General features: G+C 43.4%; 1 protein-coding gene and 1 long non-coding RNA gene across 2 annotated transcripts in view; one reads left to right on the top strand and one right to left on the bottom strand.

Annotated features, from left to right (window-relative positions):
• Nucleotides 1-17903, top strand: part of Adamts2 (ADAM metallopeptidase with thrombospondin type 1 motif 2) — a 258874-nt gene that overhangs the window by 48787 nt on the left and 192184 nt on the right. The window lies entirely within an intron of this gene.
• On the bottom strand, nucleotides 8951-17252 carry LOC144377780 (uncharacterized). The gene is made up of 2 exons (XR_013438871.1): nucleotides 11087-17252; nucleotides 8951-11036 (listed from the first exon to the last, which is right to left on the bottom strand). It is a non-coding gene; the product is annotated as an uncharacterized LOC144377780 (long non-coding RNA).

Raw genomic sequence — 17903 nt, 5'->3', positions numbered from 1 at the left:
ATGCTTGAGGCCCTGGGTTCCATCCCCAGTGCTGCAAAAAAACAAACAAAATAAATAAAAAGAAAAGAAAGGATACTGCTGGAGTCTGCAGGGCAAGTGGTGAAGGGGTCTTCCTCAGATGGTGTTCCCTTCCCAGAAGGAAGGTTGGCTTCAAGGTCTGCATTAAATGCAGAATTCAGCATTCTCAAACCCAGTGTACTGATGAAGGAGACAATTGAAACCTGTTCCTCTCCCTTAGCCACCCAGCACCACCCTAGGTGCAGTGGGGTGAATCTGGGCATAGTTTCCTCTCTGTGGTGGTGGCTTCCACCAGCTGTAGGAAACCCTCTGGGACGCCCCCATCCCAGCGTAGGCTCCTGGAAGAGCCCAGCTTTAGGATCAGCAGACCTGAGTCAGCTGGTCCTTAGGTATCTGACCCTGAAAGAATCATATACTGTCTTGAAGTCTCAGTTTCCTAATGTGTAAAATGAGAATAATGGAACTGAGCTCAGTTACTTTCCCTTCTTTATCTTATTTTTAATTCCTTGATAACTCTGGAAAGTAGGTAGTACAGTCAGTCCTGTGCTGCCTAATATAGCCAAAATATTATCACTTCAACCTGCAATCAGTACTTTGAAAACTGTCTGTGAAATATTTTACATTTTTTTGTTTAGTACTAACTCTTTGAAATCCAGGGTGTATTTTACACGCAGAACACCTTTCAGTTCAAACCAGCCACATTTCAAGTGCTCAGGAACCCCATGTGGCTCATAGCTACTGTACTGGTCAGTGAAGCTTCAAAGATTCTAACACTTTAGATACTAAACTTTGAAGTGCTAACAGTAAACAATTTAGCACTGGTGTAAGAATAGGTTGCTAGGAAAAATAGAATTTATCTATGATATCACTTAAACTGAGATTTTCTTTGTAACCAACTGGAGATAGTTTGCAGAATAATCCATAAAGAGAAAAATATGTGTATATACAGTTATTTATATGCTGTCTAATATTTCAGTCAATGACAGACTGTATGTATGATGACAGCACCATAACATTACAAAACTGAGTGACGTCATAGCCATCTTGGTTTGCATAAGTGCTTTCTATGACGTTAGCGTGGTGACAGAATCACCTAGTGATGCATGTCTTAGAATGTATCCTGTTGCTACGTGATACACTACAGAGGCTGTAAGAGGTCAAATAGCCTGAAAGTGATTGAGCAGACCTAAATAAATCTAAAAGAATGAAAAATTGGTGCGGTGATGGCTGTATTAATTATCTTGAGTGAATTGTCAACAATATGTATTGTCAACAATATGTACATAGATCAAAACATCACATGGAACCCGTAAATATATATATACTTATTATTTGTCAATTAAAAATGAATTACTGTTTATATAGGTCTCAACTGGGGCGAGAGCTTTCCTTCAGCCTAGGGGATTCAGGACTGGCAAAGCTAAGTTGAGTATCTAAGCAATGCCCTCTGCTTTCTGGAAGGCAGAGGGTAAGTGAGACCCCAGAATCTCTGCCCAGGTGTTTTTGCAGCAGGGACCAGTTTGTCCTGTTGGGTTCGGGGTGAGGAGCTGGGTCTTCCCCTTGCTGGGAGGTCTGAGCCTGGGCTGGCTGCTGGCTGCAGCCTGGGGAGCCCATCCGTGTTCACAGCTTGTGCTCAGCCTGTGGGGAACACCCTTCTGCCTCTGGCCTGCAGGGCCTCTCCGAATTTTAACCTTCTTCTTTTGGCTCTGTAAGGATTAAGGGTTTTCTCCAGGGCCAGAGCAATAATGCTTTATCTGTCTGCTGGCTTTCATTTCCCAGACTGTTTCCAAATTAAGTTTTATGTATGAGCATTCTTAAATAATATCATTGTGTTGATTTGGATCTCAGCTTTAAAGTACATTTTTGAATGTGCACATCATTCCTCCAGAACCAGGGCCTCCTTTATAAAGAAATTTATCCTGAGTTTGAGGAACATTTTCTGAAGTCTGCTATGCCAAAAGCCCTGTGCTCAGTGCTAGGGACACAGAAATGAAAGGGTCTGTTCTGTCCTCAGGCGGGTCATAGTCGGGGGGATAAGGAAGAAAGCCAAAAAGAGTGTTGCCAAAGTGACGTCCAGAGGTGCTGTGATAGGATACTGTGTTTTCTTTGATATATTCACAATTAAACATTATTAAAAAAATTTTTTTTAGTTATAGATGGATACAATACCTTTATTTTATTTGTTTATTTTTATGTGGCGCTGAGGATTGAACCTCACATGTGCTAAGCAAGCATCTACCACTGAGCTACACAACCCCAGCCATTAAACATAATTTTTTGAACATATAAAATTTATGCTCAATGTCCACACAAAAAAAAGTGTAGAAAAGAAAAAAAATATATGCCCCAAACATGAAACCATTTGTAATAGCCACTGTGGGAGTCATAATGCTCTCCCCAAAGATGTCCAGGTCCTAATCCCTGGAACCTATGAATATGCTGTATTATATGGCGAGGGGGAATGAGGATTGCTGATGAAATTAAAGTTGCTCATTCATTGACTTTAAGAAAAGAAGATCATCCTGAATTATCCAGGTAGGCCCAATGAAATTGTGAGGATTCTTAACAGTGGAAGAGAGAAGCAGAAAGTCAAAGTAAGAGAGAGACTGGAAGATGCTGCTGGCTTTGAAGATGGAGGGAGAGGCTACCAGCCAAGAAATGTCGGAGGCCTCTAGAAGCTGAAAAAGACAAGGAAACAAACCCTCCTGAGAGCTTCCATAAGGAATGTAGCCCTTCCCACACTTGACTTTCGCCTAAGGAGATCCATTCTGGACTCCTGATCTCTAGAAATATAAGATGATGAGTTTGTGTTGTTTTAAGGAACTAAGTTTGTGTTGATTTGTTACAGCAGCAATAGCAGCTCAGCCACCACTGATATTTTGGTGACTATTTTCCATCTTGTGCCCCATATAAAACTTTTATAAATGATTCCTGTTATTCCTGCTCTTTTTATTAGCTTATATATAGTTGGTTTATTTTTGATCTCTCTTCTGGCTTCTAATGCTCATTTCATTAATTTTCATTTGGTTCTATAATTATGAAGAATTTAAGGCTGTGAATTTGCTCCCGGTGCTGGCTTTGGCTGGGGAGCTACTGGCTGGGGAGCATGGGCAGGGAGGGAGGGAGTGAAGACGGGCCTCCCTGCTTCCCCATCCAGCCTCCACTCTTGGTTCTTGGCAAGGGGAGGCAGAGTCTACACCTACAAAGGTTGACATTCTGAATTCTCACTGTCATCATTTCGAAAAAGTACTTGTGATTTTGATTCTGTTAACCTAAGAGCTATTTAGGGAAAAGTCTAAAAAACTTTCAAGGGGTTGAGTTTTAAATCTGTTAACCTTTGAAGTTAATTCCTAGCACCATCCACAAGTTCTCAGAAGTCAACATCTGTGGGGTTTAAATAAGACCTCATTGGCATTTACATTCAAATTTCACCATATCAGTGCTATCTCACCCCTAACTAGCACAGATCCCAGTTTTCTTCAAAGGCCTGTTTCCCCTGTGACCACCCTCCCCTTCAAACATCTCTGGGCATCTCCAGATTCTATCTCAGTTCTGTAGAGCCTGTCTGTGTCCCTCCTGTATGTATTCTGGGCACCCACGATCTCCCAGCCAGCATTCCAGGCTCTGAGTCTCTTTGGGCTGCTAAAACAAAATACCCCGAAACTGGATAACTTCAATGCAATAGCAATTCATTCCTCACAGTCTGGAGGCTGGGAAATCTAAGATCAAGGCATCACCTGATGTGGTATCTGCTGAGGACTCACTTCATGGTTCACACATGGTATGTCCTTGCTTTAGCTCCATTTGATGGAAGGGTCCAATAAGCTCCCTCAGTTCTCTTTTGTAAAGATACTGATCCCATTCACGAGGGCGCTACCCTCCCAACCTAGTCACCTCCCCAAAGTCCCACTAATTCAAACCATCACCTTGGAGATTAAGGTTTCAGCATATGAATTTTTTTTTTTGGAGGATGAGATACAAATATTCATACCGTAGCAATAGAGTGTCAGGCACCTTCTACAGCCACCAAACTCTGGCAGAATGGGAAGAACTAGTTTCCATGGAGACTTGGTGCAGATGCCCTGGTCCAGGCCAGACAACCCTGAGTTATGAGCACAGAAGCAACCTGGATGTTCTGAGCCTTGGAGAATTCTGAAATTGCCTTTGTCCCCTGGTGTTTGCTCAGCTTTTGTAAATGTTAGGTGGGCTTTTGAAGAGAATATATGTTCTGTGTTATAGGGTCAGTGCAGACGGGGGGAACCAGTAGCCTCTGGTGTCATGGAAACCAAAGAGGAGCCCGAGAGAGGCCAAAAGCATAGGGTGTGAAGGTCCCAGGTGGCCACGGGGAGGAGGGACAGAGGCTGTGGGTGCTGGGTTTGGGAAGAAGGACCGTGGAGGCCAACCTGCTGAGAAGGGTGGGCATGAAGGGGAGGAAAGGTTTTGGTGGGACCAGGGAGGGAAGGAGGATCTCGTTGCTCAGGAATGGAAGAGCAGGCATGTTGCCAGACTGAGAGGAAGGACCCTGGAGGGAGGTGGCTGAAGGGACAGAAGGCAGAGGGGACAAAAGATGCATTGAGACTCTTGAGGAAGTCAGGTGATGGGGTGGGTGTTCGGGCTTGGGAGAGTAGGTTTTTTGTCCTCTGAGATTGTGTTAAGAGGTATTAAGTGACTTTAACAGCAGGGTGGGGGAGTGGATATTATAATACAGGAGCTTAAGCCATCCCTGGGGTGTCAAGTGGGGGGGGGAGGGGGGGAGTCTTGAGGGAAGGTCCAAGGATGTGAGGAGGGCACTGTCAAGAGAGAGGTGTGGCAGGCTATGCTGAAGGGCTATTGGCTGGGGAGCATGGGCAGGGAGGGAGAGAAGATGGGGCCTCCCTGCTGCCCCATCCAGCTTCCACTCTTAGTTCTTGGCAAGGGGAGGCAGAGTCTGGCAGTGACCTTAGGTTGTGGCTTTGCTGGGCAGGTGTGGTGGGAGGCTAAGGGTGCAGGGTTGGGGGTCCCGTGTGACAGGGTCAGGGAATTCATCCTGGGCAGGAAGGAGAGGCCAGGATCAATTTCTGTAAATGTCTTCATATGCTTGTCAAGAATATCCATTTGCTTTCCGTTATAAGTTGTCATGTGTACCCATAAATCAACCCTAGTCATTTCATTATTAAAATAGCAGATGCCCCTCTGCTGCGGTCTGTGAGCTCTGTCATATGCCGAGAGTGGCTTGTTCAAGTTTTCCTCAGATGTTCTTGGGCCTCTCTCTCCTCATATTTCTAAGAGCAACAGATGCTCGGTGACTTGGTTTGTAAAACTCGGTGATGGGGGTTTTCACTCTGTGTTCTCAAACAAGAGATCTCTTGGAGACATTTAGTATTTCTTGCTCAGAATTATGTTTTATGTCATTAAACACACCTTGCTTTCTGTGTTTGCATTTTTCTTTGCCTCTCTCTTGAGTAGGTTTTAGGTATGTCTTTTAAATAGCATGCCATTTAAATAAAAAAAAAAACACCTCTATCTGATCATCTTTAACCACAAGGTTAAACCCACTGACAGTTGGCTTTGGTGATACCAGTGGTCTGTGATTGTCTTAGTCCCTTCTGTTGCTAATAACACAGGACCACAGATGGATGCATTTTAAGAAAACAAGCTCTGGTCCAGGGCAGAGGGGCTGTATCTGGGGACAGCCTTCTTGCTGGCAGAGTTCCAGAGTGGTGAAAGTCATCATAGGGTGAGACCTAACCCAGCTGGCTTATATAGCAGACCCACTCTTTATTACCTGCGAACCCATGAATCCATTAGTCTCATGAATGGACTAATCCAGGCGTGAGAGCAGAGTCTTAAATCACCTCTTAAAGGTCCCAACTCTTAATATCTCATAAGTTTTTGAGGGGAAAGACCACATCACAGCAGTGCTATTGTCATGTTTGTTGGCTTGCATCTTTGCAACTTTATCTTTGAATTATCCGCCTCCCCTCAACCCCCCAGGGGCAGGCAGGGAACTGTTTTTGCAGGCACTGGGCTCTGACCCTTGGTTTGCAGTGAGCCCCTCTTTGACTCCACTCCCCTCCTTCTTGCTCCTGTCCAGGCTGCCCCCTCAGTACCCCTCTCCATCTGCCTTCTTGCCCTTCCTTATGACACAGCTCCTTTTTATCACACTCTCTCCTTTTTCTCTGCCAGTACTGCCCTCTCCCTAGTCACTCTCTTCTTTGATGAATTGTTGGCCAAACCCCATCCCTTGTCCCTCACTTTCTTGTCTCCAAGTAGTAGAAAGTACTCTAACCTGGCTAAAGGATTTATCTTTGTTCTTCTGATTGCCTCTGGATGGAAGTGTCCCCTCCTGGGGAGACCCCTCTTCCTGCTCACCTACCCAGATCTGTCCCCTGTGTCCCCTGGAGCTCTCCCTGAAGGCCATTCCCTTCCTCAGGGCACAGTCAGGCCCTGGTACTGCTGCTTAAGTGGCAGTTCCAGCTCCTGGCCTGATCCCTGGTCTCCTTCATTGCTCTCTTCAAAGCGTTGCCTTGCTTCTCTGCTTCCTCAGTAGTCCCCTTGTGTCATCTTGACTGTTCCCCAAAGTCCCCACTGACCATGGGGGTGTGGATCCTTTGCTCCCACGACAGGCCTCCCTCCCACTCTTCCTCCTTCACTATCATCACTTCATGACGCCATTGACTCCTGGGTTTTCTCTCATTCCACTCGGTTCTTCTCTGCCCACCTTGACATGTTGGCAATTCTGGGGGCTCTATGCCATCTTCTCTTCATGCATTTCTTTCTGGGGGTGATGGTAGCCATCCTCAAGCCTTTGAAGAACATCTTATTGCTCCGATGGATCTTTCCCTGAAATCTCGCCTTTCCACTCTGTGTCTCTGAGCCGGCTCAGCTAACTCACAGGCGTCTCAAGGGTGACAACTTCAAAAAGAAAGCCTAGGCTCCTCTCACCTGCGTCTCCTTCCTCAGCCCCCAAATCAAAACAGAAACAAGAACTCAGTTCTGCCTCTCGCCCTGAGCTTTCACCCAGCTTGGTAAAGAGCATCTCTGGGCAGGGGCTCCCTGGGGATCATAGTGTGGGCCTCGGTCCATCCCTAGCCCACTTGTGGTTCATGGCACATCTCCTCAGTCTACCTGCAAAGGGAACCTTGGAGCTGGCCCTTCTAAAGCTGCAACCAGATCACACCCCTTGCTTCCTGCAAATTCTGGTGGCTGCACATGGTTTTCAAGCTAAACCCACAATCCTTGGCAGGGCCTGCTGGCCCTGGTCCCTGCTTTACCCTCTGAAGTCTCCTTTCCTTCCTCTCATCTCCAGAGGAGCTGCCCAGCTCCTTCCCACCTGCACCCAGACCTGCTCTATTTCTGTATCTCCTTCCTTTGCTCTAGGTCGCAGGGAAGACCACTGCACTCCATTAGAATCAAACATTTTTGCCCTCATCTTTTGCTATCTAGACTCTGCATTATAGGTGGACTGCAAAATGTTTTCTATATGTTTTCTCTTCAGTAGAGGTTTAGAAGATCACATCCCGTTTTTAATCTTACTTGCTACTAACTTTTGGATGTAAAAACCTTCCTGATGTTAAAGTTTTCTAAGAATCAGCATCAGAAACCAAATAACCTACATGGTCCTGTCTGTCTGCAGGATTGGAACATTTCCTTCTTTGTTATCACCCCCCCCCCCCGACACACACTCTCCCAATCCCAATCACATCAGCTGAACGGATTTTATTGTGAATTTGTAGATAGAATTTGGACTTTTCTGAACTTATTATTTTATACAGTTAAACTTCTGTTTCAATAGCTGTCTTTGTTTTCCTTTGCCTTTCTTTCCTGGTTCTGGGTTGTTCTGCTTTGTTTTTGCAATACTGGGAATTGGACCCAGGGACATTTTACCACCTAGCTACACCCCCAGCCCTTTTTCTTTTCTTTGTTGTAATATTTTGAGACAGGGTCTTGATACGTTGCAGAGGCGGGCCCAGAAATTGTGGTTTTCCTGCCTCAGCCTCCTAAGTAGCTGGGATTGATAGGGGAGTGCCTCTGCCCATCTGCTGGGTCATTGTCCCCTTTGGGCCTGAGGCTTCTCTGTCTGAGTGATTTTCATTTTCATTTTTTCCCCAGTTGCCTTTCAGGTGATGGGGTCAAGGAAGGGAACTTCTCAGCTGTGCACGCTATGATCTGAATGTTTGTTTCTTCCAGATTCACATTTTGAAACCTAATGCCCAGTATGATGGTATCAGGCAGCCCTTGGGAGGTGAGAGGTCATGAGGGTGGAGCACTCACTAATTGGATTAGTGCCCTTATAAAAGAGGTCTCAGAGAGTTCCCTTGTTCCTTTAGCCATGCCAGCTAAGAATGACTATGAAGAAGTGGGACCTTGTCAGACAATCCTTTAGTGCCTTACTCTTGGACTTCCAGCCTCCTAAATGGTCAGAGACACATTTCTGTTGTTTACAAGCCACCCAGTCTATGGCATTTTGTTATAGCAGCCTTATCAGGCTAAGACAATGCATGATACCCTCAGTGTAGGGGGCCTCACCAGGCCCATGAGCCAAGTGCATTGGAGCTGTGTGGGCCAATCAGGTTCCTCAGACTCCTGGACAGGATGGACATTTCCTTCCAGGATGTATGAAGGATGCTTCCTGCCTTAGTGGACCTCTTCTTCTTCCAAGGACCTTGGCTGGGGTTTGTACCCTCCCTTTGATCTGAGCACAGACCCAGCAGATAGACCCAGTGGCAGTTGGAAAGGATATTTGGGGTGTGTATGTGGAGGATGGCCTCAGTGGGTCATTCCTAAATTCCTTCCAGAGTATCCAACCCATCCTACCCTGACTCTCTGCTTATCAAAGACCACCCACAGCAACAATAGGAGGGGCTCATGTGTCTTGCTTAGAACGTTCCAGGCCAGTTTGGGGTTCTGTTAGCCAAGTCTGTCGTGGAGGCAGTGAGCACACTAACCCTGTGTACTGCCGAAGTCTGGCTTGGCACAAATCAGGAGCCACTTGTCAAAAAGAAACTAACTTTATTTTTAGAACTACAAACGCCAAACAAAACAGCTCCAGGGAAAAACCCTCAGAGCCCAACTGCCACCACCGGCTTCCACAAGCCTCTCTCTCCCACACCAGCCTTTTCCTCCCACAATCCTCCTCCTCTTGAGGCCGATTGGCTGGGTTGCGTGGGCAGAGCCAAAGAAGTCACCCAATGAGCAGCTCCGTGGAGGAGCCAATCAGCTAGATGTTGCTGGGGCAGCTGTGAGCCAATCATCAGCTGGCAGTCTGAAGGGCAGGGAAACAGCCCAATGAACATCACCGCAGAGGAGCCAATCAGCTAGATGTTGCTGGGGCAGTCTGAAGCTTGCTGGCAGCTGGAAGTTTGCTGGGGCCCCTTTGGCTGTGGCTCTCAACATCTCCCCCTCTCTGTTTAAACAACAAGCATGTGGCTTATGGACCGTGCCTGCCTTAGGTTGTCCAATACATATGGTCCTTACCCGTCTTCGGATGAGCTGACCTCAGGGCGTCAGCCTCCTGTCTTAGGTTGGTACCATTGTAATTGGATCTTACCCGTCATTGACTACCGGTCCAGTACAGCCACACCTGTGGAGAGGTCTCAGCGGGGGGGGGGGGGGGGTGAGGTTCTTTGCCTCACCTCTGTTGACCCCCAAATTTTAGCTGAATGATCATGACAAGCAGAAGGGAGGAAGATATACCAAGTCAATTGACGGTTCTGTAAGCAGTTCAGTGTAAGTTCTGTAAGCAGTTCAGTGATGGCTATTGCAGAAACTGTAGATTAGTTTTATCTTTGTCTTCACCGGCACAGGGATGAAGATAGGAATTCTGGCAATAATGACTAAAGAAAAAATTAGGTAACATTCCAGAAGACACTAAAAGAAAACAATTTTCTTAACAATTTATATTATCTTCATCGGCACTGGGATGAAGATAGAAATTCTGGCAATAATGGCTAAAGAAAAAATTAGGTAACATTCCAGAAGGCACTAAAAGAAAACAATTTTCTTAAAAGAAAACAATTTTCTTAACAATTTATATTATCTTCATCGGCACTGGGATGAAGATAGAAATTCTGGCAATAATGACTAAAGAAAAAATTAGGTAACATTCCAGAAGACACTAAAAGAAAACAATTTTCTTAACAATTTATATTATCTTCATCGGCACTGGGATGAAGATAGAAATTCTGGCAATAATGGCTAAAGAAAAAATTAGGTAACATTCCAGAAGGCACTAAAAGAAAACAATTTTCTTAACAATTTACATTATAGTGAAGAGAATTATTAAATATAATGAAAACGAAAGGTGAGAGTAAACAAACAGATCTGTTAACCTCCTTTTTTGTTTACATATTAAAACAATTCTTAACAGTTATTTACCCAATTTAAATTAAACCATTTAAATCACGTGAATAAAAAAAAAATATTTGGATCCATCTTTTCATGAGCGCTCATCATATATGATATATAGAAATATGTACATTGGACATACGTACATTCAAACATATAACACAAAACACAAGTGTGCACACATAATATAATACATACAACACATAACACAATAGTAAAGGCCTTATAACTTTTTACAGGTAAAATCTCTATTGCAATGTTTAAAAACTCTATAGTCAAAAAAAAAAAAATAGAACTGATCAGCAAAACATTAACCTAGGTCTGTATGAGCTCAAAAAAATAAAATAGAACTTCATGATATGGGAAAGGGCAATAATAAAATAGATATTGAAAAAAGCATCCTGGTTCTGTCGCAGATGTAAGGATAGCCAAATTGGAGTTTTGGATATCAGCTATTATGGATTTGAGCTAAATCATCTTCTTTTTGGTCTGTAGAAATCGCTTTAGTTAATCTCTCTGGAATCCAAATCGGCTGCTGTTCTCTCTGTGGAAACACAAAAACAGACCCCCGACTCCAGACAATCACTGGGTCAGGATTTTAGTTAATCTCTCCGGAATCCAAATCAGCTGCTGTTCTCCCTGTGGAAACACACAAACAGGCCCCTGACTCCAGACAATCACTGGGTCAGAACCTTGGTTAATCTCTCTGAAATCCAAATCGGCTGCTGTTCTGGGTCAGAACCTTGGTTAATCTCTCTGGAATCCAAATCGGCTGCTGTTCTTCCTGTGGAAACACACAAACAGACCCCCGATTCCAGACAATTACTGGGTCAGGACCTTTCCATTGTCCTGTTAGAATATCTTTCCAAAGTACCTTGGGCTTATGTACATTTTTTGGACACATATGCCTTTCTGCAGCACTAAGTCCTGATGAATCCAAATTTAAAAAGTTTAGAGTAAAAAGCGTTATTTTAAGTTTATCTTTGGGGAATATATACCCCTTCCCAATTCCATCTTTTTGCTTTAATAAGTACATTTTAATAGTTTGATGAGCTCTTTCAACTATGCCTTGACCCTGTGGATTGTATGGGATTCCTGTTATATGAGTAATGCCAAATGATGAGCAAAATTGTTTAAAAGAAGTAGACGTATAACCAGGGGCATTATCTGTTTTTAACTGTTTTGGAATGCCCACAGTGGCAAAATTTTGTAAGCAATGAGCTATAACATCTTTAGTTTTTTCGCCGGCATGAAGGGAGCCCATCAAAAATCCAGAAGAAGTATCAATTGTAACATGCAAATATTTTAATTTTCCAAATTCTGGCAAGTGTGTGACGTCCATCTGCCAAATATGGTTAGGCATCAATCCTCTAGGATTGACTCCAAGATTAACTTGTGGTAAAAAGGTCACACAATTTTGACATTGTTTTATTATTTGTCTAGCTTGTTCCTTAGTTATTTTAAAACGCTTTTGTAAAGTATTAGCATTGACATGGAATCTTTCATGAAAATTTATAGCTTCTTCTAGTACAGAGAAAATATGTATGTCACGTGTAGTTTTATCTGCTAAATCATTGCCTAAACTAAGGGCTCCAGGCAATCCTGTATGTGCCCTGATATGTCCTATAAAGAATGGATCTTTTCTGTCCCAGATTAAACTTTGTATAGTGGAAAACAAAGAGAAAACAGTAGAAGAAGGGGAAATTCTACCAGCATCTTCAAGGGATACTATAGCATTAACTATATACTGGCTATCAGAAAATAAATTAAATACAGAATCTTTAAACATCACAAAAGTTTGTAATACTGCATTAAGCTCTACCTTTTGAGCTGATTGTTTGGGTACTAAAAATGTAAAAGTTTGATCAGGTGTAACTATTGCTGCTGTACCATTATTTGACCCATCAGTGAATATATTTGGAGCATTCATGATAGGTGTTTTTCTTGTCATTTTTGGAAAAATTACAGGATGCAATGACCAAAAAGACAATAAAGGATTAGATGGTAAGTGGTTATCAAATGAAACATTAGATTTGCACATTATTATTGCCCAAGTATTTAACTCATTAGCTAATTCATCAATTTGATTCATAGTATATGGAGTAATAATTTTATGGGGAGAAATTCCAAACACTGCCTTTGCTGTTTTTATTCCTTTGAGTATTAATTGTCCTACAGCCTCAGGATATCTAGTAAGAATAGTGTTAGGAGAATAAGATAAATGTATCCATAATAATGGACCTTCTTGCCAAAATACTCCTGTAGGAATATTTTTTGTTGGTAGTACAATAAATAATAAAGGCAAACTTATATCAATTCTATCCAAATGCATATTTTCCATATATGTTTCAATGATTTTTAATGCCTTTCTTGCTTCAGGCGTTAACATTCGGGGTGAATTTGGATCTGATGGACCTTTTAGGATATCAAATAAAGGTCCCAATTCTCCTGTTGGAATACCTAGATAAGGCCTTATCCAATTTATGTCTCCTAATAACTTTTGAAAGTCATTAAGTGATTTGAGTTGATCTACTCGTATTTGAATTTTTGGTGGACGGACCATGGTTGAGGATAATAGAACTCCTAAATAATTAATTGGAAAATTTAATTGCACTTTATCTATTGCTATCTCTAGATTATAATTTTTTAATAAGTTTGTAAGTGTGGCATAACATTCTAGCAATGTGTTTTTAGCTTTGTGTGCCAATAACACATCATCCATATAGTGAAATATTTGTAGTTCAGGATTTTGATTTCTAAGTGGCTGGATTACTTTGTTAACATAAATTTGACACATAGTTGGGCTGTTAGCCATCCCTTGAGGGAGTACTTTCCATTCATATCTCTGATCAGGACCTTCATGATTTAGTGCAGGGATAGTAAATGCAAAACGTGGACTATCCTCAGGATGAATTGGAATTGAAAAAAAACAATCTTTAATATCTATAACTAAAACATACCAAGTTTTTGGCAAAGCAGACAATTGAGGAATCCCCGATTGAGCAGGTCCCATAATGACCATTTCATTGTTAATGGCTCTTAAATCTTGCAGTAATCTCCATTTACCAGATTTCTTTTTGATGACAAAAATGGGAGTATTATGGGGAGATACAGAAGGTTGTATATGTCCTTCCGCTAATTGTTGTTTGACCAGATCATGGGCTACTTGTGTCTTTTCTTTAGTCAAGGGCCACTGAGGAACCCATACTGGTCTTTCTGATTTCCATGTAATTTTTATTGTCTCAGTGGCTCTTTGTGAAAATCCAACCCATGTCTGTCTGTTCCTTGATCTATTTGTATTGGTGCTGCTATACATTGTTCTTGTCTTTCTAATCTTTTTCCTTTCCTAAAACCTTGTCTAGCCATAATAGTGGGTGCATTTTGATTGATATTATTTGTTAATGTCAAACCTAATTGATCTAAGACATCTCGTCCCCATAAATTTACGGGAAGATGATCCAATACATATGGCTGTATAGTTCCTTCACATCCTTCAGGATCCTTCCAATCTAATAGCATTGCACTTCTATCGGGATTAGTCGCCACTCCTAGGCCTCGAAGCGATTGAGTGGCTTGTTGTAATGGCCAATGTTTTGGCCATTCTTGACGAGAGATGATGCTAAGATCTGCACCTGTATCCAGTAGCCCATTAAATTCATGTCCTTGAATATTTAGTTTTAGCATGGGGCGAGAATCTAAATTTAAAGAAAGCATAGCCCAATCTACACCTGTGGAGCCTAATCCCTTGGAACCTCTTTCTACAACATGACTGGAAAATTTATCATGTAGGCTTGGTATTATTAGTAACTGTGCTATTCTATCTCCTGGTGAAATTACTGATATACCCTTTGGAGAACTGGCTATAATTTTTATTTCACCTTCATAATTGGAATCAATTACCCCAGGACTTATCAAAAGTCCTTTTAGAGTAGAAGAGCTGCGTCCCAATAATAAGCCTACTGTTCCTTTGGGAAGAGGTCCTTTTACCCCTGTGGGAATGATTTGAACTCCCATCTCTGGAGTTAGTACTGATTTGGTGGAGGCGCAGATGTCCAACCCTGCGCTCCCTCTGGTTTGTCTGATGAGGGATCTGATGTGCTGGGCACTACCCTGATGGGGTTGCTGGGGTTGCTGGGTTCTTCCAGTGCTCCGTATATTTGTGGTTTGGGGCCCCGGAGCATTGGGGCCCCCTGTCCATTTTTTGGCAACGGAGCCCGATGCCTTTGTCCACGATATTGTGGATAAACACCTTGTCCTTGTTCGTTTTTTGATAATGGAGTACCCTCTATGGTGGTTTGAGGACGGTATTCATTAGCCCAATATAATGGAGTACCCTCTATGGTGGTTTGAGAACGGCATTCATTAGCCCAATGTCTCCCTCTACGGCATCGTGGGCAAATACCCGGTATTCTACTTGTTTGATACCTAGTTTTGTTAAACCCTCCTCCTATGGGGCAATTCCTTTTAAAATGTCCTGTTTGTTGACAATTGTAGCATGTTCTTGGCCTGGCATCTAAAGCCTGTTTTACTGCAGCTGCCACAATTTGCCCTTGTTCATTAATGTCTCTGGCATCTAAAACCTGTTTTACTGCAGCTGCCACAATTTGCCCTTGTTCATTAATGTCTCTGGCATCTAAAGCCTGTTTTACTGCAGCTGCCACAATTTGCCCTTGTTCATTAATGTCTCTGGCATCTAAAGCTTGTTTTACTGCAGCTGCCACAATTTGCCCTTGTTCATTAATGTCTCTACATAATTTAATATATGTGTTTAAATCTTCATGTTTCCATGGTCTAATGATATCTCTACACCAACGATTCGCTTGGTCATAAGCCAGTTGTTTTATAAATGGCATTGCTTGTTCTGTATTCCCAAAAACTCTGGTAGCTGTTTGAATAAGCCTATCTACAAATTCAGCGTAAGGTTCATTAGCTCCTTGTATTATCTTAGATAATTGACCTTGTAAACCTCCAGGTTCTTGTAAAGACTTCCATGCCCTAACTGCATCTACAGCAATTTGTAAATATACACCAGGATCATATGCAAGTTGTTGCTGCCGATCCTCATAAGGTCCCTTTCCTAACAACATATCTAGATTTCTCTGAGGATAACCAGCTGCTGCATTTCGACTAGCCGTCTCCTTGCAAAATTCCTCATTGGCAACCTTCCATAACAGGTATTGTCCTCCATTTAGCACAGCTTTACACAAACTAGCCCAATCTGCTGGCGTCATGCTTAAGTTGGTAATGGATTCAACCAAGCTTACAGTGAAGGGTGCTTGAGGACCATAGGTTGTTACAGCCTCTTTTAGCTCCTTCACTGATTTGAAATTTAAACCCTGGTAAGTTCGCTGCCCTCCTACCTCAAATACAGGGCATACTTGAGATCCTGTCTCAGGATCCAAACTATCAACTGTGGGGGTTGGGAGTCTCTTAGCATATGGAGGTGGTGCTGTTGATTGGACACTTATGCCCTCTGGTGATAGAGTGCTGTTAGTAGCAGTCTCCTGTAGAGGTGGCGCTGTTGGTTGAACACTTACGCCCTCTGGTGATAGAATGCTGTTAGTAGCAGTCTCCTGTAGAGGCGGTGCTGTTGGTTGGACACTTACGCTCTCTAATAAAAGGGTCTTATTAGCAGTCACCTGTTTTAACTTTTCCCCTGATAGATTTTTCTGCTCTAAACTTCCTTCCTCTGTCTCACTATCTCGAAAGACCTTCTCTTTTACTTGAATCTTTTCCTCTTTCTGACTAGCTCGAGCTTTTACTTGAATCTTTTCCTCTGTCTGACTAACTTGAGAGACTTCCTCTTCTACTTGAATCAATATGTCTTCTTCTTCCTCTACCTCTGTCTGAACTGAAGGCTTTGGACTAAGCAAACTAGATACCAAGGTCCACAATGACAATGTGCCAACTGGCAGAGTCCCTGGGTTGTTCTTTTCTATTCTTTTTAAATCTTCACCATGATGGTTCCATTGTGATATATCTAACAACTCCTCCTTAAAAAGCCATGGGCTATATTCTTGTATTACATCAACGTATGCCCTGACTGCTCTTGGTTTTACTGGGAAGCTTCCTTCCTCTAACAATTTACTTAACACTCTTTCGGTTTGTTTTTTACTAATTGCTGATCCCGTATTTCTACTATAATACAACCCAACAAGATGACGCCAAACAAAACCGAGACAGAATCCAATAAAAAGGGAACCACACAAAATCATTATAACAGCCTTTCTATCCTCCTGACATATGCATCCGTCCTTTCTCCCTATCTGTTCCTCAAACGCAAATAGTTTTTCCTCAGATGTGAGTGGTTTTTCTTCCCTCTCACTCATCTCCAGGGACAGGCAAGTTAAAACAAAAATGAAGCAAAACAAAAGAGGAATCTTAGAATGGCTCCCCATCCTCTCGCCCTGCCCTCAGGGGCGAGCAGTTTACTTACCCTCAGTTGCTCCCCGTGCGAGCCACCAAATGCCGAAGTCTGGCTTGGCACAAATCAGGAGCCACTTGTCAAAAAGAAACTAACTTTATTTTTAGAACTACAAACGCCAAACAAAACAGCTCCAGGGAAAAACCCTCAGAGCCCAACTGCCACCACCGGCTTCCACAAGCCTCTCTCTCCCACACCAGCCTTTTCCTCCCACAATCCTCCTCCTCTTGAGGCCGATTGGCTGGGTTGCGTGGGCAGAGCCAAAGAAGTCACCCAATGAGCAGCTCCGTGGAGGAGCCAATCAGCTAGATGTTGCTGGGGCAGCTGTGAGCCAATCATCAGCTGGCAGTCTGAAGGGCAGGGAAACAGCCCAATGAACATCACCGCAGAGGAGCCAATCAGCTAGATGTTGCTGGGGCAGTCTGAAGCTTGCTGGCAGCTGGAAGTTTGCTGGGGCCCCTTTGGCTGTGGCTCTCAACAGTGTACTTCAGGGAGGAAATCAGACTGGGGCATGGAAACTCCACTGTAGGCCCTTGACAAGGGCCTGAGAATAAGGCCTACTCCCTGGGGCTGTAACAGCACCTCAGATCAGTCAAGGTCCCAGGGTCCAACTGGTGGGAGCTGAATGAAGGCACAACTCACAGATTTGCAGGCAGAATAAGGGAAATCATAGGGACACACCTGGGGGCTACCAGTGGCAGGAGCTGCAGTCACCCAGGGTGGCCAGGCCAAGTAGAGAAAGAAAACAGAGAAAGACAGCCCCTGTTGACCTTTTGGTCCCTCTATTAGCCAAGCCAGCCAGGAAGAGCCAGTCCCTGGGGTGCAGGGAAGGACAGATGAATGAAGAGTGGGGTGGTAAATGAAGAACCACTACTCCAGAGTGTCATGGAAGGAGAAGCAGGCACCACGTTCTTCTCTGTGTCTTTTCAAAGCTATATTTCCTTTCTGGTCCAGAGCCTATTTATTCAGCCCATGTAAGTGCCAGGCCTGGTGCCGGATGCTGTCAAATCCTTGAGATGACAACACATGCAGCAATCTCTAGCAGGGTGCCTGAGCCCTGGTTCTAGAGCAGAAACCAACGAACCACACAGCCAGTAGGAACCCTCTCAGCTCTTCTCTGGGGACTTAATAGTTG

The sequence above is a fragment of the Ictidomys tridecemlineatus genome, chromosome 1 (assembly GCF_052094955.1).
Source record: "Ictidomys tridecemlineatus isolate mIctTri1 chromosome 1, mIctTri1.hap1, whole genome shotgun sequence".
Classification (NCBI taxonomy): domain Eukaryota; kingdom Metazoa; phylum Chordata; class Mammalia; order Rodentia; family Sciuridae; genus Ictidomys; species Ictidomys tridecemlineatus.
This window is presented reverse-complemented; position numbering and strand designations above follow the sequence as displayed.